At 34.3% G+C, this 22339-nt stretch overlaps 3 long non-coding RNA genes across 3 annotated transcripts; all 3 read right to left on the bottom strand.

Annotated features, from left to right (window-relative positions):
* Positions 1 to 5742: 5742 nt before the first annotated feature.
* On the bottom strand, positions 5743 to 8259 carry LOC131600189 (uncharacterized). The gene is made up of 2 exons (XR_009283052.1): positions 8178 to 8259; positions 5743 to 6025 (listed from the first exon to the last, which is right to left on the bottom strand). It is a non-coding gene; the product is annotated as an uncharacterized LOC131600189 (long non-coding RNA).
* Positions 8260 to 11763: 3504 nt separating this feature from the next.
* Positions 11764 to 14280, bottom strand: LOC131600188 (uncharacterized). Its single transcript, XR_009283051.1, has 2 exons — positions 14199 to 14280; positions 11764 to 12046 (listed from the first exon to the last, which is right to left on the bottom strand). It is a non-coding gene; the product is annotated as an uncharacterized LOC131600188 (long non-coding RNA).
* A 3504-nt stretch (positions 14281 to 17784) lies between these two features.
* LOC131600187 (uncharacterized) lies at positions 17785 to 20301 on the bottom strand. Its single transcript, XR_009283050.1, has 2 exons — positions 20220 to 20301; positions 17785 to 18067 (listed from the first exon to the last, which is right to left on the bottom strand). It is a non-coding gene; the product is annotated as an uncharacterized LOC131600187 (long non-coding RNA).
* Between the last annotated feature and the right edge of the window lie 2038 nt (positions 20302 to 22339).

Here is a 22339-nt window from a genome sequence, read left to right as displayed (position 1 = left end):
AGTTATTTTGTTTGATTATGTTTTATCTAGAACTTGATTTAAACTTTATTTATCACTTTCAACTTGTTGATACATTTTATCCCGCACTATCTTCTTTTCTAATGAGACTTTAGATATACTCTTTATTGCTCAGTTGTCATTACCACAACTATTGTAAGACATTATCTGCAAAACACATAAAACCAACGATGTAACCTTGTACAAACAAATAATTTTCTTACTAAGGTACCTATGCAATAATAGACGTGACATTTGCCAAAGTGATAGCTTGGTAAGCATGTTTAAGGAAAAACCTATATCACGTCATCTACTAGCAGCCAAGAGAATTCTAAGGTTTATCAAAGGCACCAATACCATGGTGTGCTCATGCCAAATCAAAAAAATACAAGCAAGAAGGAAAAGACATATGGTTACTCTGATTTAAATTTGGGAAGAGTCCAAGATGACAAGAAAATTACAACTTGGTACTTGTTAAAGATTAGAGCAGCTCCTGAAGAAACAACAAATACTTACTTTATCATCTTGTGACACAGAGTATGTTAATAGCCTTATATGCTGATTGTCAAACACTTTGGATGGAAATACTATTAGAAGAGTTGAAGGTTAAAGAAGTTGTGAAGATCAAACTACTGGAAGATAATTAATCAACAATTTATTTGGTCAATGATCCATGGAAGAAGCAAACATATTGAAAGAAAATATCATTTCCACAGAGACCAAGTGAGAAAAAACATGTTGGAGATTGAATTCTGCAAGACAGAGCTGGAATTTGCAAACATTTGGACAAACTCATTGAAGACAACAGGATTTTTTTGTCTAAAGGAATTGAGAGGAATGAGAAATCTAGCATATATCAATTAGGAGGAGTATTGAGAATGTAATTCATTTTTATTAGTCGCTTGCTTACGTTGCAAGTGAGTATATGTTTAAACTTAGAAGCAAAACAATTTTTTATTGTCTCCACAAGCACTAATTGTGTTTTAAAAGACTATTCCACAGTTTAAGAATGATTTATCAAATATTTTGATTGTCTACTATCTAGCTATTAATAGAAGATGCCACCATTCTACCCAAAATGTCCTCCACTCTTTTAAAACTTACAAAGCAAAAAAGGCATATGAGTATTTACATAAAGATCAATATAATCACACTCTCTATTCAATAAAGTGTTGACACTTGGCAATACAAAATCACTTTCTCATTTCAAATTATATTTTCCCTCCTTTTTCAAATTAAATTAATTATATCTTTCAATCTCTCTATTAAACACTCTACACACTTCATAATTTTCATTCTAATTTTTTTCTCCCTCAATTTTCTTTTTTCTTTTTTATTTTTCTAACCATAATTAAATTAATAAATTAAATCTTTTTTAATAGAACGAAGAGGAACACGTAAAAATTTACTCAACCGAAAACATAATTATTTTATGATTATTAAAAAATTATTCATAATTATTTAAAAAATTATTTTCAAATGTCAGAATGTCTATTTACTAACGGGCCTCTATCAACAAAATATCTTTTTTAATTTAATTAACAATTGTATTTATTTGAGACACAAAATTCTTATTTTCAAATGTCAAAATTTTATTTTTTTCACGGGACATTATCAACAAAATACATTTTTTTTATTTATTTTAATTAACCATTACTTTTATTTGAGACACAGTTCTTATTTTCTAATGTCAAAATTTTTAATTTTATTACGGAGGACTATCAACACGATATCTATTTTATTTTAATTAACAATTATATATAAATACACAAATGAATGACAATTATATATATATATATATATATAGCTTTGTTATGATTTTTACAATATGTATCTCAAAATCATATTACAACTTATTCATTATTACTTTGCACTTATTTTTAATGTTATGGGATACAACAAGTTAGATTCAAACAATAAAACATGTATAAATGTTAACTTGCACTTGATAAAGTGACACTAGACACAATCACTTAGACCTGGATAAAAATATATACATAAATTGACCCTTTTATTGATGAAATATTTTAAATATTAATATGTATTCTAATATTTTCATTCTCATATGATTGAAGAACCGATTGATTTTTAATTTCAACATAATTTGTTATTTAGTTGGTGATAAGTTCACACTCATTTGCACTTGTCTTTAATGTTGAAAATTTGAATTAAATACTTTATGAAATGTCATGGAACACAACCAATTAGATTTAAGTAGCTAAACATACATAAATATAATTCTAAATTTGCAGTATAATTTTACACTACTAAATAATTTTTACCCGTGCGGACGCACGGGTATATTACTAGTTTTTGAATACAGAAAATAAAATAACAGAAAATAAAATGAGTTTTGGTGTTCAAAAGTTGAGAAAACTTGTACGGGTTATACTTCATCGACATATTCTCATGTAATATCTTTGATCAGTAATATGAAATTCTAATAAGCTATTGATATTATCTCTCGTTGCTCTCATCGTAACTCATGTATGATTCAATGACATGAGGTCAACCGTATTACCTAATAGTCGATCTTTTAGCCTATTAACAAATACAATAACATTAGGCTTCAACATATAGATACTGAGCCAAAATCTATGTCTAAAATTTAGCATATGCAATAGATGAAAACCATGGATCTAGTAATGATCAATATCTTTTGTATATCAAGTCATACTATAAAAATATGTTTTAGTTAGCTAATCCAAAACAAGCATTAAGAACAAAGAGCCTGTCAAAATAAAAGCTTTAAAAAAATTACATATAACACAATGATCGGGATCAAGACATGAGTATTAGGATGATAACATATAACCCCAACAAAAGAAAAAATTAGCTACACTAACTCATCGTAGCTTTACAATTAAGCTCTAGAAGAAAGATATTGAAAAGCATATGTTACCGATTCCTCGAATAACGATTACTTCCTCAATCTTCATCTCTTTCCACCTCGTGTTATGTTTCTGATATACAAAGGACTTCTCTCACCCCTTATCAAGAAAATTAATTAATTACACCAAGTTATTTTGAAATGAACTACATGGGTCGTCCTGTCTTGCCATTCTCACTAATTGAGGTTCAAAGACCGTTTAGCGTGCATACAATCTTCTCCATAAAGAAACGTTAACTCATCCTATAAGTGGTTTTGGCTGCCTTTCATCGCTTAGCAAGCAAACCCTTTCTTTACCCCAAAGTAACATAATCATGAAGCTTTCGGAACCATTAGTGCACTTGTTAGCGAGCTTTGGTGCTTGGTTGAGGTTATTTGCTTTTAAACATTCTTTTGCTGCCCTTTTTTTTTTGGCTTAGTGAGATACTATTCTTGAATGGTGCATTTTGTTTGCCTTTGTTCTTTTTACCTGATATTAGTAAATACATTGTTAAAAAATTCATAAAAGCATTTTATCATTTTTTTTGAATTTTTCTTTACCCACCTCCCTATGGGGGTCACCCCCAGCGAAAAACCCAATTTACCCCTGCTTCGGAAATGAACTTCCGAAGTATTTTTTTTTTAAAAAATTTCTCAGACTTCGGAAGTTCATCTCCGAAAACACCAAATGGGGGGTGTTTTCGGAGATGAACTTCCGAAAACACCTTTTTTCAGATTTTGGGGAGTTTCGGAAATGAACTTCCGAATTATGCAGAAACTGTGTTTTTTTTTATGATTTTGGAATTAAAGATAGACGGCAAATAAAATGATCGATATATAAACAGAAAATACTAATATACTAATATGATAAGAAAAGTGATATATACAAATCGATCCGATCCAAATCCAAATACTAACAATGTACGAAAGATACAATCCGAAAACAACAAAAAATAAACCCGACCACTACTGGGTATGCCTAACCCTCTCACCCTGGGCCCTCCTCTGCCGCCTGTATGGCGCCGCACGGCCCGCATCAGTGAGGATCATCTCCATCACGGCGACTGCCTCTGGACCGCCCTGATGAACGACACCTCGATCCAACGCGTCCCGCCCAAGCATCTCTATCAGCTGGCAGATCGGCAGGAGATCAATGGCGTGGTCATCCTCGGCCTGCTGGTTCTCCAGGATCTCCTCGTGTCCTGGCCTAGGAGCGCCGGGAGCGTCGGGTGTCAGCAGAGGATGAGACACCCGGTAGAACCATGTGACGTACCCCTCCACACTGTGCCAGTCCTGGGTGACCCGCATGCGACGGTACTCCTCCGGTACCACATGATGCTCCCAATCCTCAAACATGGCAGTGAGCTGCACTCTGGTCGCTGTGTCGGGAGCAGCCTCAAAGGGTGACCTGGGTATCATCTGCACGAATCCGAACTGCCGCATGCACCACTCAGGGAGATACCTGACCATGATGGTAGTCCCGCATGCCAACCAGCCAGAATATAGAGATATGTTGTCAAAGGGGACAACCTGAGTGTAGTCGCTGAATGGCCTTCAGGTGACGTCATCGTGCATCGTGCGGTCCAGGTACCCACGGTATGGTCCAACCGCATTGTTCCCCCTCTGGAGAACGTATCGGGCGGCCCTGGGCATGGCGTCAACGTACTGAGGATCAATGTGAAAGCCGTGGACCCGGGAGAAGTAAGAGATGATCCAGCTCTGAAACATAAATAAATACGAAACATAAGTAAATACGAAACACAAATACGAAACATAAATAAATACGGAACAATTAAAATGAAACGTACCGTGAGTAGTGTGCAGGATCCGGTCAACTGCCTCGTCCTCCAGTTGGAGGCCTCATTCAGCTTCTGGTATAGGTATGCCAGAGTAGCTGCCCCCTAGTTCCACTGGTGAACGGTGGTCAGGTCCATGAAGTAGCGGAGGTAGGTCACGTCGACGTACCTTGCACTCTTGTCCACAAAGACTGCAGCACCTACCACATGCATGTACCAACACCGGAGAGCGCAGCCACGGTGATACTGTGTAAATAGCTCGTCACCCGCCTCCTCAGCCTCGGCCGCTCAGTGTGGTGAACCGGATATGAGGCCCGGATGTCGTGATGCACTCATAGTCAGCAGCTTCGGGCTCCATGCCCAAATATAGCGCCATCCATTGACTGGCTTCGACCCTCTGGATCCGGGAGTGGGCCAACAACGGACCCCTGATCGGCAGGTGGAGAAGACACTGCACGTCATGCAAGGTGATTGTCATCTCCCCAACCGGCAAGTGGAAAGAAGACGTCTCCTTGTGCCAGCGCTCCACAAAAGCCCCCTGCATGCCGTGGCTGATGGTGGTGTACCCCGTCATGCAGAGCCCACTGAGTCCTGAACCTCTCACAGCATCGTTAAACCACTCGGCAGTCGGTTTAAACAGACTGAAAATCTTTCGGGCATGGTTCACCATTTTCAACGGCTCTCTCTCCTATTACAAAAAAACAAATAAAAAAGTATGTTACATAGACCGGTTAAATAGACGGTTAATAAAATATTGAATAAACGTCTAAATTATAAACAGTTAAATAATGTAGTCGGACAAATTATAAAAAATAACTCTTCGTCCCAGATCCGCCGAGCGACGTGGTCTGTAACACCCCTTTTATACCCCAAAATAAATAAGCATATAATCAGAGAATAAGCATGCATATAATTCAAAAGGGTGTCACATCGATGTTTTCAAAAACTAAAAGCTTTTAAAAACCGACATCATTTATCTACAATATATGATACACCTGGTCATTTCAAATAACACTTCTTAATTAATCATATTTTATCCAGAATATGCATTCACAGCGGAAACTACTAAATACTCATGTGTTTCATAAAATGATCCATGTCCCATACCATGATCAAGTCTCAATAATCATATCAACATAAATTAAAACATAATTCGGAATATTTGGCTTAAGAGCCTATCAAACAACAAGTAATAACATAACAGGTTCTCAAATCAAGCGTAATACATAACGGAATAGAAACATGAGTTCAAATAACTAGTCTACCCAGTGTTACATGACCAGAGCATCGACTTACTACCTAATCTCCAAAAACTCAGAAGAAACTCCGACTAAGATCACACGCGAACTACTAACTCCAGAACCTGCATGTCGCCAAACGAGGGCAACATTAAAACAGAAGGGTGAGAATACGAATCATTATGAAGAAAGTATAATAAGATACAATGGTTAAATCAACAATTCAAGTAATTAATCACACTATGTATAGCCATGTAGATAATAATAATTGATCGATATTTCACGTGTTATCAAGTATACAACAAGTATAAAGAGTATAATATTTCAATTCCAATATTATATTCTCAATTACGCACACAACCATAATTATCACATATTCACACATTTAATCAAATATGCATTCAAACATCACTCATTTCAATTATCAAGCTCATACACACATCACAACTACATCAACTTCACATAATCAATTATCGCATAATTCTAATGTGACTCAATGCAAGATATGTGACGCTATGCATGTGGTACCGCAATGTGAACCCAATGTTTCACCGCTTTCCGATTCAATATCTAGAATCCAAGCCACGCTTCCGATCCGGACAAGACCAAAGCCCACCAAAATGTAAACATATAGTTTACCGCTTCCGATTCACTCTAGAATCTAAGCCTCGCTTTTGTTTCAAAGCAAACCACCTTTGTTTCAAGGCACACCATGATATGAATGTATGTACAATGTTAATCAAACATATGCAATTAAGATCATCTCTACCATCTTAATATTTAGCATATCACAATAATTCACTCTATGAATTATCCACCAATTGTACACAACATTCACAATACACACACATCATTAACATATAAGAGGCCAATTAATCAATTACGATTCACACAATCCAATTAACACTAGTAACCATACTATCTCATGTTAAATTCTCATTTTGCCAATTATACATGAACACACACTTTCAACATCAAGCAATTAATCATTAGAATTAATATTAGCTAACTACTCACAGAGAATCAATATTAGCACAACATCATTGGCATGGAAATATATATTTCTCAACATACATATTCAAGACAAAACACAATTTCGGACAAATCCTCAAAATACCGTAATTTACCGACAAACCGAATAATTGATCAAACTTTAAGTATATTCCAATCAATTAAACTCATTGCAATTAATTTAAATATTAATTAAATCAACTAATTAATAATTACACTTCATTTATTCTAAGTTACTAATTCATTTTCTATTCCTAAAACTAATATTTAATACAAAAGATATATAAATCCACACTATTTTGGTCGGTTCGTAAATATCACATTTCAACAAAATAACATTACCATGTTAATCTACTAATTAAACTTAGCTATCACGTAAATTTTCATCAAATTTCGGATAACTAATTATACCGCTTAATTCCGCTATTTCGATCAAACGAGACTGTTTTACATTTCATTATTTTTCAAAATTTGCTAGTGTTTCACAATTCCATCATCCTACTGTTTTATTTCCATTATATTGTGCTATTATATATCACCTTATAATCATGAATCATTTACATCATAATATACCACTATGTATATATTTTAAGAAACATGATTAGAAATATGGAAGAGAACAAATAGCACACAGTAAGATAACACAAGAAATGAAAATATAATGGATGAGTGGGGTGTTCACTTCTAGTATCTCATTATATATTATGTATCTTAAATACTAGTATGAGAACATGTAAGGCAATCATGGCACATGTATAGAAACATAAAAGAACAAATAGCAGGGCACCATGTATATATGCTGTAAACGAAAACACATTAAGTAGCTTATGTGCCAATATGGATAATAGAAATGGCACAATACACATTGCAAGAAAACAAAATAAATGAACACATTAGAAACAACATGGAATGGAAATCTTATGCTTAAGTGGTATGTATGTTCATAAAGTAATAGTATAAAATAATGAAACAACATACAATGAGATGAAAACCAAAATAACAGAACCAATGAAGTAGCATAGAAACGCAATATCTTGGCATAAGAGGGTACTGCCGCTGTCATGGGCATAATGCCGAGCGACATTAGCTATACATAGACCACTCTTTCAACATTTTTCCTTCATTTTTTCTTCCATTTCCAGTCCGCATAGAATTTCACATTATTTCAAAATTCAATTTCTATTTCCTACACCAACACCTAATCATGTTAATCTACCCATTAACCCAATCATACTAACCCATAATAATAAGGATTCTCCCCCTTACCTCTTGAATTTCTTCAAACCCTAGGTTTTGCTCTTTGTTCCTCTCTTATTCTTCTTCCCCTCTTTCTCTTCTCAGCAAAAATGACCAAATGAAAATGTCATTTCCTCACTCTCACAAAACCCCTTTACTAACATCTTGTCTATTGGGCTTAATAATTAGCACCCCCAATTTATTTCTACTACTAATAATTAGGCCCAATTAAATATAACCTCTTAATATCTCTATTTAGTTCAATAAATTAAATAAACACCAATACACACAAAGTTAATTAATTTAATTAACTATTATATCTCATAATAATTAAATAATTATTTAACACACCAAGTAAAATAATATAATATAATAAAATAAATACGGATAAAATCCTCTAATAACTCAATGTCTCATATTTCCGGTCTAATCTTAACTACTCGGAAAATTCTCAAAACGCTAAATATTAACTCATTAATATTTTTAATACTAAAAATATTAAAATTTTCGATTAAATATTGATCCGCTATCCCGAACTAATACCGACTAAATCGTCCCAAAACGCAAAAATTTCAATAAACATCATAAATGACTAAATTAAACAAATAATTATTAAAAACACCAAATAATATAATTACTAATATAATTAATAAAAATATTAAATAATATCGGGATGTTACAACTCTCTCCCACTTAGAATATTTTCGTCCTCGAAAATTCAATTGTCACAACCATTTCGACACCAAAGCCACACTTACTCTCTTCCGATTCATACCAATACAAAACGTTCCACATCTTCAACCATACAAGCTTCCAAGGATACCAATCCAATACTCGGATGAAATACCATGCAAACACACCGTTCTCTCGATGCCAAATTTAGCAAGTCTCTCCATCCGATAATCCATCCTCACTAGAATAAAATAAGCGCATCTCGTCAACCTATCCACAATGACCCAAATCACTTCACAATTACTCGATGTTCTCAGCAACCCGAAACAAAATCCATAGAGATACTATCTCACTTCCACTCGAATAGGATAACTGTTGCACCAACTAAACGGTTTTTGACAAGTCCAACTCAAATACACAATTCCGCTATATCCCTCTTCATACTTTACCACTAAACATTTTCCTCAAATATTGATACATTTTAGTAGCATCATGACGTATACTCAAACCATTATGATGCCCTTCATCCAAAAATTCTCTTTCTCAAATCTGAAACATCAAAAATACAAACTCGATCATGACACTATTCTCATCAATTCGAAAGTTATTACCTTTTTCCTTGCTTCATCAATGTCATCTTGTCAACTAATTCTAAATCCAAATTTTTGAACCTCTCTAACCTCGTCAAGAATACCACAAGTAAACTTCAACATACCAAACTTAACACACGAAGACTTCGTCTCACAAACCAAACTCAAGTTTCTAAATTATTCCAACATCTTTAATTCTCGAATCATTGACATAGACATATGCAATGATTTCCTACTCAATGCACCAATTACAACATTCGCTTTTCCAGAATGGTAATTCAATCCAAAATCATAATCCTTCGAAATTCAACTCGCCTTGTTTTCCTCATATTCAATTCTTGTAGTCACTACACACCTCAAATCTCGATCCAAACAATAATGCCTCTTAAGTTTCAAAACAAACCCAACGGCGGATAACATCCATTCATACATTGAATAATTCCTTTCTTGAACTTTAAGTTGCCTTGAAGTATAACTACCACTTGTCGATATCTGCATCAACCCACCTCAGCTCGAAATCACAAACCTAAAGAAGATCTCTTCCTTTAACCAAAGCCCGCATTCAGAAAACTTCGCATATAACCTCTTCTCTTTCAACATCGATGACACAATCCTTAATGTTCAACATGATCATCTTGCCTCTTAGAATTAAATCCTCAAGAAATGTTACCTCAGGGAACCTTCTTTCTTCTTAATCGACAAAACAAGCGCAACCTTACGGCTACACACCCAGACGAATGAACCTCTTGTCATATAACACCTCAACTTGACCCTTCAACTTCTTCCTAGTTATTTTACACCCTACAAAATTAGTAAGACAAGTCTATCTCGTCCAATTACGACCTCGTCTCCTATCAACAATAGATTAAGGGTGATCAAGTCCTCAATTTGTCGATAGACAGTCGACAATCATAATGAAACATAAACCTTCATTACTAAACTACAATATCATTCCTTCAAATCTTGTATTCAAAACTACCTAAACTACCGAGATCCAAGATCTCTCATGAGGTTACAATTACTCGATTTAACTCCAAACAACTCAAATCAATATTCTCATCAAATTAAACTCACAGAGACAAACTAAGTCAATTTCAAAATCTCTACCAAAAATGCTCAACGGAGAATTCAACACACAAAGAAGTAGAACAAAACTCATAGCAAGAGTATCAATAACCATACTTCTACGCGTAATAGATAAAACAAGATCCAATCTGATAGCACAATCCAAAGAATGAAAGTATGCGTTGCACCATTATCAATAATAAAGCACGTACCTCAAATTAGCTTCTCCTTAGCAGTGGCCTCAGCACCAGACAACGCAAACACTTTTCCTTTCGCTTGCTCCTTCTTTGGCTTGTCACACATGGCACAATTGTGTCCTTGCTCACCACAACTGTGGCAAATCCTACTCGAACCAACTCCACAATCAACAGTTTTGTGACCCATATCGCCACACCTGTAGCACTTAATCGGAGTAAAAGCTCCTCCCCTGCTTGCCTTCTTGCCAAAACCATATTGTTTCCTCATGTCATCATACGATTTCCCACAGAATTATTCTCTTTCTTGTTTCAATTCCAGATCTCTCACTTCTTTCTTTCCACGCACACTTCTGGAAAATAGTTTTCCAAAAATGCATCACGGAAAAGATTCCAAGTAACTTCAATACCTTCCTCATCAAATCTCCGCACAGTATTACTCCACCAATCCTCGGCTCCTTTCGTCAGCATGTGAGTACCAAATTGTACCTTCTGTACATCAGTACAACTCATGACTTGAAATATCTTCTCCATTTCTCTCATCCATGCCTGTGCTTTGTCCGGTCCATATATTCCTTCAAAGATCGGCGGGTTGCACCTTTGAAAGTCTCCAAAAGCACAGAACTCATCCTTTCCTCCATAACCGACATTCTCTTGCAGCTCTTGTCCAATCGCACTAGTCCACCTCATCACTGCCTCAACATTAATGTTACCATTCCTTCCTGCAGTCATTATCCTAAGACATCCAACAACCAAACAGGCAAAACAGTATCGATTGTGTCAGATACACAAATCAAATACAACAGGATTAGACAACATTAACGCCTATTGACCAACTGGTCGACCATGCTCTGATACCACTAATGTAACACCCCTTTTATACCCCAAAATAAATAAGCATATAATCAGAGAATAAGCATGCATATAATTCAAAAGGGTGTCACATCGATGTTTTCAAAAACTAAAAGCTTTTAAAAACCGACATCATTTATCTACAATATATGATACACCTGGTCATTTCAAATAACACTTCTTAATTAATCATATTTTATCCAGAATATGCATTCACAGCGGAAACTACTAAATACTCATGTGTTTCATAAAATGATCCATGTCCCATACCATGATCAAGTCTCAATAATCATATCAACATAAATTAAAACATAATTCGGAATATTTGGCTTAAGAGCCTATCAAACAACAAGTAATAACATAACAGGTTCTCAAATCAAGCGTAATACATAACGGAATAGAAACATGAGTTCAAATAACTAGTCTACCCAGTGTTACATGACCAGAGCATCGACTTACTACCTAATCTCCAAAAACTCAGAAGAAACTCCGACTAAGATCACACGCGAACTACTAACTCCAGAACCTGCATGTCGCCAAACGAGGGCAACATTAAAACAGAAGGGTGAGAATACGAATCATTATGAAGAAAGTATAATAAGATACAATGGTTAAATCAACAATTCAAGTAATTAATCACACTATGTATAGCCATGTAGATAATAATAATTGATCGATATTTCACGTGTTATCAAGTATACAACAAGTATAAAGAGTATAATATTTCAATTCCAATATTATATTCTCAATTACGCACACAACCATAATTATCACATATTCACACATTTAATCAAATATGCATTCAAACATCACTCATTTCAATTATCAAGCTCATACACACATCACAACTACATCAACTTCACATAATCAATTATCGCATAATTCTAATGTGACTCAATGCAAGATATGTGACGCTATGCATGTGGTACCGCAATGTGAACCCAATGTTTCACCGCTTTCCGATTCAATATCTAGAATCCAAGCCACGCTTCCGATCCGGACAAGACCAAAGCCCACCAAAATGTAAACATATAGTTTACCGCTTCCGATTCACTCTAGAATCTAAGCCTCGCTTTTGTTTCAAAGCAAACCACCTTTGTTTCAAGGCACACCATGATATGAATGTATGTACAATGTTAATCAAACATATGCAATTAAGATCATCTCTACCATCTTAATATTTAGCATATCACAATAATTCACTCTATGAATTATCCACCAATTGTACACAACATTCACAATACACACACATCATTAACATATAAGAGGCCAATTAATCAATTACGATTCACACAATCCAATTAACACTAGTAACCATACTATCTCATGTTAAATTCTCATTTTGCCAATTATACATGAACACACACTTTCAACATCAAGCAATTAATCATTAGAATTAATATTAGCTAACTACTCACAGAGAATCAATATTAGCACAACATCATTGGCATGGAAATATATATTTCTCAACATACATATTCAAGACAAAACACAATTTCGGACAAATCCTCAAAATACCGTAATTTACCGACAAACCGAATAATTGATCAAACTTTAAGTATATTCCAATCAATTAAACTCATTGCAATTAATTTAAATATTAATTAAATCAACTAATTAATAATTACACTTCATTTATTCTAAGTTACTAATTCATTTTCTATTCCTAAAACTAATATTTAATACAAAAGATATATAAATCCACACTATTTTGGTCGGTTCGTAAATATCACATTTCAACAAAATAACATTACCATGTTAATCTACTAATTAAACTTAGCTATCACGTAAATTTTCATCAAATTTCGGATAACTAATTATACCGCTTAATTCCGCTATTTCGATCAAACGAGACTGTTTTACATTTCATTATTTTTCAAAATTTGCTAGTGTTTCACAATTCCATCATCCTACTGTTTTATTTCCATTATATTGTGCTATTATATATCACCTTATAATCATGAATCATTTACATCATAATATACCACTATGTATATATTTTAAGAAACATGATTAGAAATATGGAAGAGAACAAATAGCACACAGTAAGATAACACAAGAAATGAAAATATAATGGATGAGTGGGGTGTTCACTTCTAGTATCTCATTATATATTATGTATCTTAAATACTAGTATGAGAACATGTAAGGCAATCATGGCACATGTATAGAAACATAAAAGAACAAATAGCAGGGCACCATGTATATATGCTGTAAACGAAAACACATTAAGTAGCTTATGTGCCAATATGGATAATAGAAATGGCACAATACACATTGCAAGAAAACAAAATAAATGAACACATTAGAAACAACATGGAATGGAAATCTTATGCTTAAGTGGTATGTATGTTCATAAAGTAATAGTATAAAATAATGAAACAACATACAATGAGATGAAAACCAAAATAACAGAACCAATGAAGTAGCATAGAAACGCAATATCTTGGCATAAGAGGGTACTGCCGCTGTCATGGGCATAATGCCGAGCGACATTAGCTATACATAGACCACTCTTTCAACATTTTTCCTTCATTTTTTCTTCCATTTCCAGTCCGCATAGAATTTCACATTATTTCAAAATTCAATTTCTATTTCCTACACCAACACCTAATCATGTTAATCTACCCATTAACCCAATCATACTAACCCATAATAATAAGGATTCTCCCCCTTACCTCTTGAATTTCTTCAAACCCTAGGTTTTGCTCTTTGTTCCTCTCTTATTCTTCTTCCCCTCTTTCTCTTCTCAGCAAAAATGACCAAATGAAAATGTCATTTCCTCACTCTCACAAAACCCCTTTACTAACATCTTGTCTATTGGGCTTAATAATTAGCACCCCCAATTTATTTCTACTACTAATAATTAGGCCCAATTAAATATAACCTCTTAATATCTCTATTTAGTTCAATAAATTAAATAAACACCAATACACACAAAGTTAATTAATTTAATTAACTATTATATCTCATAATAATTAAATAATTATTTAACACACCAAGTAAAATAATATAATATAATAAAATAAATACGGATAAAATCCTCTAATAACTCAATGTCTCATATTTCCGGTCTAATCTTAACTACTCGGAAAATTCTCAAAATGCTAAATATTAACTCATTAATATTTTTAATACTAAAAATATTAAAATTTTCGATTAAATATTGATCCGCTATCCCGAACTAATACCGACTAAATCGTCCCAAAACGCAAAAATTTCAATAAACATCATAAATGACTAAATTAAACAAATAATTATTAAAAACACCAAATAATATAATTACTAATATAATTAATAAAAATATTAAATAATATCGGGATGTTACAACTCTCTCCCACTTAGAATATTTTCGTCCTCGAAAATTCAATTGTCACAACCATTTCGACACCAAAGCCACACTTACTCTCTTCCGATTCATACCAATACAAAACGTTCCACATCTTCAACCATACAAGCTTCCAAGGATACCAATCCAATACTCGGATGAAATACCATGCAAACACACCGTTCTCTCGATGCCAAATTTAGCAAGTCTCTCCATCCGATAATCCATCCTCACTAGAATAAAATAAGCGCATCTCGTCAACCTATCCACAATGACCCAAATCACTTCACAATTACTCGATGTTCTCAGCAACCCGAAACAAAATCCATAGAGATACTATCTCACTTCCACTCGAATAGGATAACTGTTGCACCAACTAAACGGTTTTTGACAAGTCCAACTCAAATACACAATTCCGCTATATCCCTCTTCATACTTTACCACTAAACATTTTCCTCAAATATTGATACATTTTAGTAGCATCATGACGTATACTCAAACCATTATGATGCCCTTCATCCAAAAATTCTCTTTCTCAAATCTGAAACATCAAAAATACAAACTCGATCATGACACTATTCTCATCAATTCGAAAGTTATTACCTTTTTCCTTGCTTCATCAATGTCATCTTGTCAACTAATTCTAAATCCAAATTTTTGAACCTCTCTAACCTCGTCAAGAATACCACAAGTAAACTTCAACATACCAAACTTAACACACGAAGACTTCGTCTCACAAACCAAACTCAAGTTTCTAAATTATTCCAACATCTTTAATTCTCGAATCATTGACATAGACATATGCAATGATTTCCTACTCAATGCACCAATTACAACATTCGCTTTTCCAGAATGGTAATTCAATCCAAAATCATAATCCTTCGAAATTCAACTCGCCTTGTTTTCCTCATATTCAATTCTTGTAGTCACTACACACCTCAAATCTCGATCCAAACAATAATGCCTCTTAAGTTTCAAAACAAACCCAACGGCGGATAACATCCATTCATACATTGAATAATTCCTTTCTTGAACTTTAAGTTGCCTTGAAGTATAACTACCACTTGTCGATATCTGCATCAACCCACCTCAGCTCGAAATCACAAACCTAAAGAAGATCTCTTCCTTTAACCAAAGCCCGCATTCAGAAAACTTCGCATATAACCTCTTCTCTTTCAACATCGATGACACAATCCTTAATGTTCAACATGATCATCTTGCCTCTTAGAATTAAATCCTCAAGAAATGTTACCTCAGGGAACCTTCTTTCTTCTTAATCGACAAAACAAGCGCAACCTTACGGCTACACACCCAGACGAATGAACCTCTTGTCATATAACACCTCAACTTGACCCTTCAACTTCTTCCTAGTTATTTTACACCCTACAAAATTAGTAAGACAAGTCTATCTCGTCCAATTACGACCTCGTCTCCTATCAACAATAGATTAAGGGTGATCAAGTCCTCAATTTGTCGATAGACAGTCGACAATCATAATGAAACATAAACCTTCATTACTAAACTACAATATCATTCCTTCAAATCTTGTATTCAAAACTACCTAAACTACCGAGATCCAAGATCTCTCATGAGGTTACAATTACTCGATTTAACTCCAAACAACTCAAATCAATATTCTCATCAAATTAAACTCACAGAGACAAACTAAGTCAATTTCAAAATCTCTACCAAAAATGCTCAACGGAGAATTCAACACACAAAGAAGTAGAACAAAACTCATAGCAAGAGTATCAATAACCATACTTCTACGCGTAATAGATAAAACAAGATCCAATCTGATAGCACAATCCAAAGAATGAAAGTATGCGTTGCACCATTATCAATAATAAAGCACGTACCTCAAATTAGCTTCTCCTTAGCAGTGGCCTCAGCACCAGACAACGCAAACACTTTTCCTTTCGCTTGCTCCTTCTTTGGCTTGTCACACATGGCACAATTGTGTCCTTGCTCACCACAACTGTGGCAAATCCTACTCGAACCAACTCCACAATCAACAGTTTTGTGACCCATATCGCCACACCTGTAGCACTTAATCGGAGTAAAAGCTCCTCCCCTGCTTGCCTTCTTGCCAAAACCATATTGTTTCCTCATGTCATCATACGATTTCCCACAGAATTATTCTCTTTCTTGTTTCAATTCCAGATCTCTCACTTCTTTCTTTCCACGCACACTTCTGGAAAATAGTTTTCCAAAAATGCATCACGGAAAAGATTCCAAGTAACTTCAATACCTTCCTCATCAAATCTCCGCACAGTATTACTCCACCAATCCTCGGCTCCTTTCGTCAGCATGTGAGTACCAAATTGTACCTTCTGTACATCAGTACAACTCATGACTTGAAATATCTTCTCCATTTCTCTCATCCATGCCTGTGCTTTGTCCGGTCCATATATTCCTTCAAAGATCGGCGGGTTGCACCTTTGAAAGTCTCCAAAAGCACAGAACTCATCCTTTCCTCCATAACCGACATTCTCTTGCAGCTCTTGTCCAATCGCACTAGTCCACCTCATCACTGCCTCAACATTAATGTTACCATTCCTTCCTGCAGTCATTATCCTAAGACATCCAACAACCAAACAGGCAAAACAGTATCGATTGTGTCAGATACACAAATCAAATACAACAGGATTAGACAACATTAACGCCTATTGACCAACTGGTCGACCATGCTCTGATACCACTAATGTAACACCCCTTTTATACCCCAAAATAAATAAGCATATAATCAGAGAATAAGCATGCATATAATTCAAAAGGGTGTCACATCGATGTTTTCAAAAACTAAAAGCTTTTAAAAACCGACATCATTTATCTACAATATATGATACACCTGGTCATTTCAAATAACACTTCTTAATTAATCATATTTTATCCAGAATATGCATTCACAGCGGAAACTACTAAATACTCATGTGTTTCATAAAATGATCCATGTCCCATACCATGATCAAGTCTCAATAATCATATCAACATAAATTAAAACATAATTCGGAATATTTGGCTTAAGAGCCTATCAAACAACAAGTAATAACATAACAGGTTCTCAAATCAAGCGTAATACATAACGGAATAGAAACATGAGTTCAAATAACTAGTCTACCCAGTGTTACATGACCAGAGCATCGACTTACTACCTAATCTCCAAAAACTCAGAAGAAACTCCGACTAAGATCACACGCGAACTACTAACTCCAGAACCTGCATGTCGCCAAACGAGGGCAACATTAAAACAGAAGGGTGAGAATACGAATCATTATGAAGAAAGTATAATAAGATACAATGGTTAAATCAACAATTCAAGTAATTAATCACACTATGTATAGCCATGTAGATAATAATAATTGATCGATATTTCACGTGTTATCAAGTATACAACAAGTATAAAGAGTATAATATTTCAATTCCAATATTATATTCTCAATTACGCACACAACCATAATTATCACATATTCACACATTTAATCAAATATGCATTCAAACATCACTCATTTCAATTATCAAGCTCATACACACATCACAACTACATCAACTTCACATAATCAATTATCGCATAATTCTAATGTGACTCAATGCAAGATATGTGACGCTATGCATGTGGTACCGCAATGTGAACCCAATGTTTCACCGCTTTCCGATTCAATATCTAGAATCCAAGCCACGCTTCCGATCCGGACAAGACCAAAGCCCACCAAAATGTAAACATATAGTTTACCGCTTCCGATTCACTCTAGAATCTAAGCCTCGCTTTTGTTTCAAAGCAAACCACCTTTGTTTCAAGGCACACCATGATATGAATGTATGTACAATGTTAATCAAACATATGCAATTAAGATCATCTCTACCATCTTAATATTTAGCATATCACAATAATTCACTCTATGAATTATCCACCAATTGTACACAACATTCACAATACACACACATCATTAACATATAAGAGGCCAATTAATCAATTACGATTCACACAATCCAATTAACACTAGTAACCATACTATCTCATGTTAAATTCTCATTTTGCCAATTATACATGAACACACACTTTCAACATCAAGCAATTAATCATTAGAATTAATATTAGCTAACTACTCACAGAGAATCAATATTAGCACAACATCATTGGCATGGAAATATATATTTCTCAACATACATATTCAAGACAAAACACAATTTCGGACAAATCCTCAAAATACCGTAATTTACCGACAAACCGAATAATTGATCAAACTTTAAGTATATTCCAATCAATTAAACTCATTGCAATTAATTTAAATATTAATTAAATCAACTAATTAATAATTACACTTCATTTATTCTAAGTTACTAATTCATTTTCTATTCCTAAAACTAATATTTAATACAAAAGATATATAAATCCACACTATTTTGGTCGGTTCGTAAATATCACATTTCAACAAAATAACATTACCATGTTAATCTACTAATTAAACTTAGCTACCACGTAAATTTTCATCAAATTTCGGATAACTAATTATACCGCTTAATTCCGCTATTTCGATCAAACGAGACTGTTTTACATTTCATTATTTTTCAAAATTTGCTAGTGTTTCACAATTCCATCATCCTACTGTTTTATTTCCATTATATTGTGCTATTATATATCACCTTATAATCATGAATCATTTACATCATAATATACCACTATGTATATATTTTAAGAAACATGATTAGAAATATGGAAGAGAACAAATAGCACACAGTAAGATAACACAAGAAATGAAAATATAATGGATGAGTGGGGTGTTCACTTCTAGTATCTCATTATATATTATGTATCTTAAATACTAGTATGAGAACATGTAAGGCAATCATGGCACATGTATAGAAACATAAAAGAACAAATAGCAGGGCACCATGTATATATGCTGTAAACGAAAACACATTAAGTAGCTTATGTGCCAATATGGATAATAGAAATGGCACAATACACATTGCAAGAAAACAAAATAAATGAACACATTAGAAACAACATGGAATGGAAATCTTATGCTTAAGTGGTATGTATGTTCATAAAGTAATAGTATAAAATAATGAAACAACATACAATGAGATGAAAACCAAAATAACAGAACCAATGAAGTAGCATAGAAACGCAATATCTTGGCATAAGAGGGTACTGCCGCTGTCATGGGCATAATGCCGAGCGACATTAGCTATACATAGACCACTCTTTCAACATTTTTCCTTCATTTTTTCTTCCATTTCCAGTCCGCATAGAATTTCACATTATTTCAAAATTCAATTTCTATTTCCTACACCAACACCTAATCATGTTAATCTACCCATTAACCCAATCATACTAACCCATAATAATAAGGATTCTCCCCCTTACCTCTTGAATTTCTTCAAACCCTAGGTTTTGCTCTTTGTTCCTCTCTTATTCTTCTTCCCCTCTTTCTCTTCTCAGCAAAAATGACCAAATGAAAATGTCATTTCCTCACTCTCACAAAACCCCTTTACTAACATCTTGTCTATTGGGCTTAATAATTAGCACCCCCAATTTATTTCTACTACTAATAATTAGGCCCAATTAAATATAACCTCTTAATATCTCTATTTAGTTCAATAAATTAAATAAACACCAATACACACAAAGTTAATTAATTTAATTAACTATTATATCTCATAATAATTAAATAATTATTTAACACACCAAGTAAAATAATATAATATAATAAAATAAATACGGATAAAATCCTCTAATAACTCAATGTCTCATATTTCCGGTCTAATCTTAACTACTCGGAAAATTCTCAAAACGCTAAATATTAACTCATTAATATTTTTAATACTAAAAATATTAAAATTTTCGATTAAATATTGATCCGCTATCCCGAACTAATACCGACTAAATCGTCCCAAAACGCAAAAATTTCAATAAACATCATAAATGACTAAATTAAACAAATAATTATTAAAAACACCAAATAATATAATTACTAATATAATTAATAAAAATATTAAATAATATCGGGATGTTACATGGTCGCGGTAGGATATCAGCACGGAAGTGTCAATGGGCCCTCCCGGATAGCTATCCTCCTGCTCATCGTCCTCCCCGGGTGGAGAGTCAACATCCGGTACCCCCTCCGCCTCCTCCTCCTCCTCCTCCTCTCGCTGGCGGGAAGAAGATACCCGAGCCAGCCTACTCCTAGATCCAGATGAGGAGGTACCCTCGCCCATATCCACGGGAACTCGCACACGTCGTCCCCGGCCCTGCCCCCGTCCCTGTGTCGACGCCAGCTGCGCCGCCGCCCGCTCGCTTCTAGCCGACGCAGTCTGGGTCTCTCTACCCTGTCTGATGCATGCTGGTTGGTTGTCTGACATGTTCCTGTAAACAGTTGAAATCGATTAATATGCGAGACAACCGAAAAAACTAAAAAAAATTGCACTTCTGATACAGTTCGGAAGTTCATTTCCGAAACTGGGAATGGAGGTGTTTTCGGAAATGAACTTCCGAAACACCCCTGCGCAGAAGTTCTCTGCAACCTCCAATGGCAGACCCCAAAATCCTAAATCAAAACTACTTTTATGCCTACTAAACAACCTAATATCAGTACCAACCTATCTTAATGTGATTTTTTCAATTTCTAAACACCCTAATAGAGTAATGAATAATGGATCTAAAAATTGAAATAAAATGATAAACTTACCAATTAGTGTTTGAGATTATTTAGGTTGAGATTGGAAGAAGACTTTGGCAATCTATTTGACTTCACACTTGCTTGTTGCAGAAATTTTGAAAGAGGATGAGTTTGGAAGAAGATTAGGGTAAATGAATGGGGAGGGGGGCTGTTTTGCTTAATCTGCAAAACGCCCAGTATTTCGGAAATGAACTTCCGAAATGCTGTTTTCGGAAATGAACTTCCGAAATAAAACAATTTTTTCAAAAAAAAAGGCGCTTTCGGAGATGCATCTCCGAAAACACCTTTTTCTTGCATTTCGGAGATGCATTTCCGAAGTCAGGGGTACTTTGGGTTTTTCACCAGAGGTGGGATAGAAGGTTGGGAGGTAGCCAAAGAATTTTTTTTTTTTTTAAATTAGAGTTTTTTCCATTAATTACTTATATATTTGTGAATCCGGTAATTCAGCTAAAACCAATAATTTAAATTGGAGTTTTTTTAAATAGGTCTTCTCAAATTTATTTTACATCTCTCTAATTTAATCACTCTTTATGAGATTTCTTTACTCAATTTTTTAAACTTAAAACCCTAGTTTAGATAGTTTGAACCGGCTTTGGTGATGCCAATGGTGGTGATTACTTATATAGAACACTTTATTGATATTATAAGAAGAAAAACAACAACATTAAAAAAACGAGACAACTAGATTTTATTACCCTTTAAATGATTTTCTAAATATAATTTTATTAAAGAAAACATTTTAAAGGAAGTTGAGACGAATGGAGTAGCTAAAGCATGCACCTGTGAGCAACATATACCAAAGATTTAG

The sequence above is a fragment of the Vicia villosa genome, linkage group LG4 (assembly GCF_029867415.1).
Source record: "Vicia villosa cultivar HV-30 ecotype Madison, WI linkage group LG4, Vvil1.0, whole genome shotgun sequence".
In the NCBI taxonomy this organism is placed as follows: Eukaryota; Viridiplantae; Streptophyta; class Magnoliopsida; order Fabales; family Fabaceae; genus Vicia; species Vicia villosa.
The sequence above is the reverse complement of the archived record's forward strand: the minus strand, read 5'-3'. Positions and strand labels throughout refer to the sequence as shown.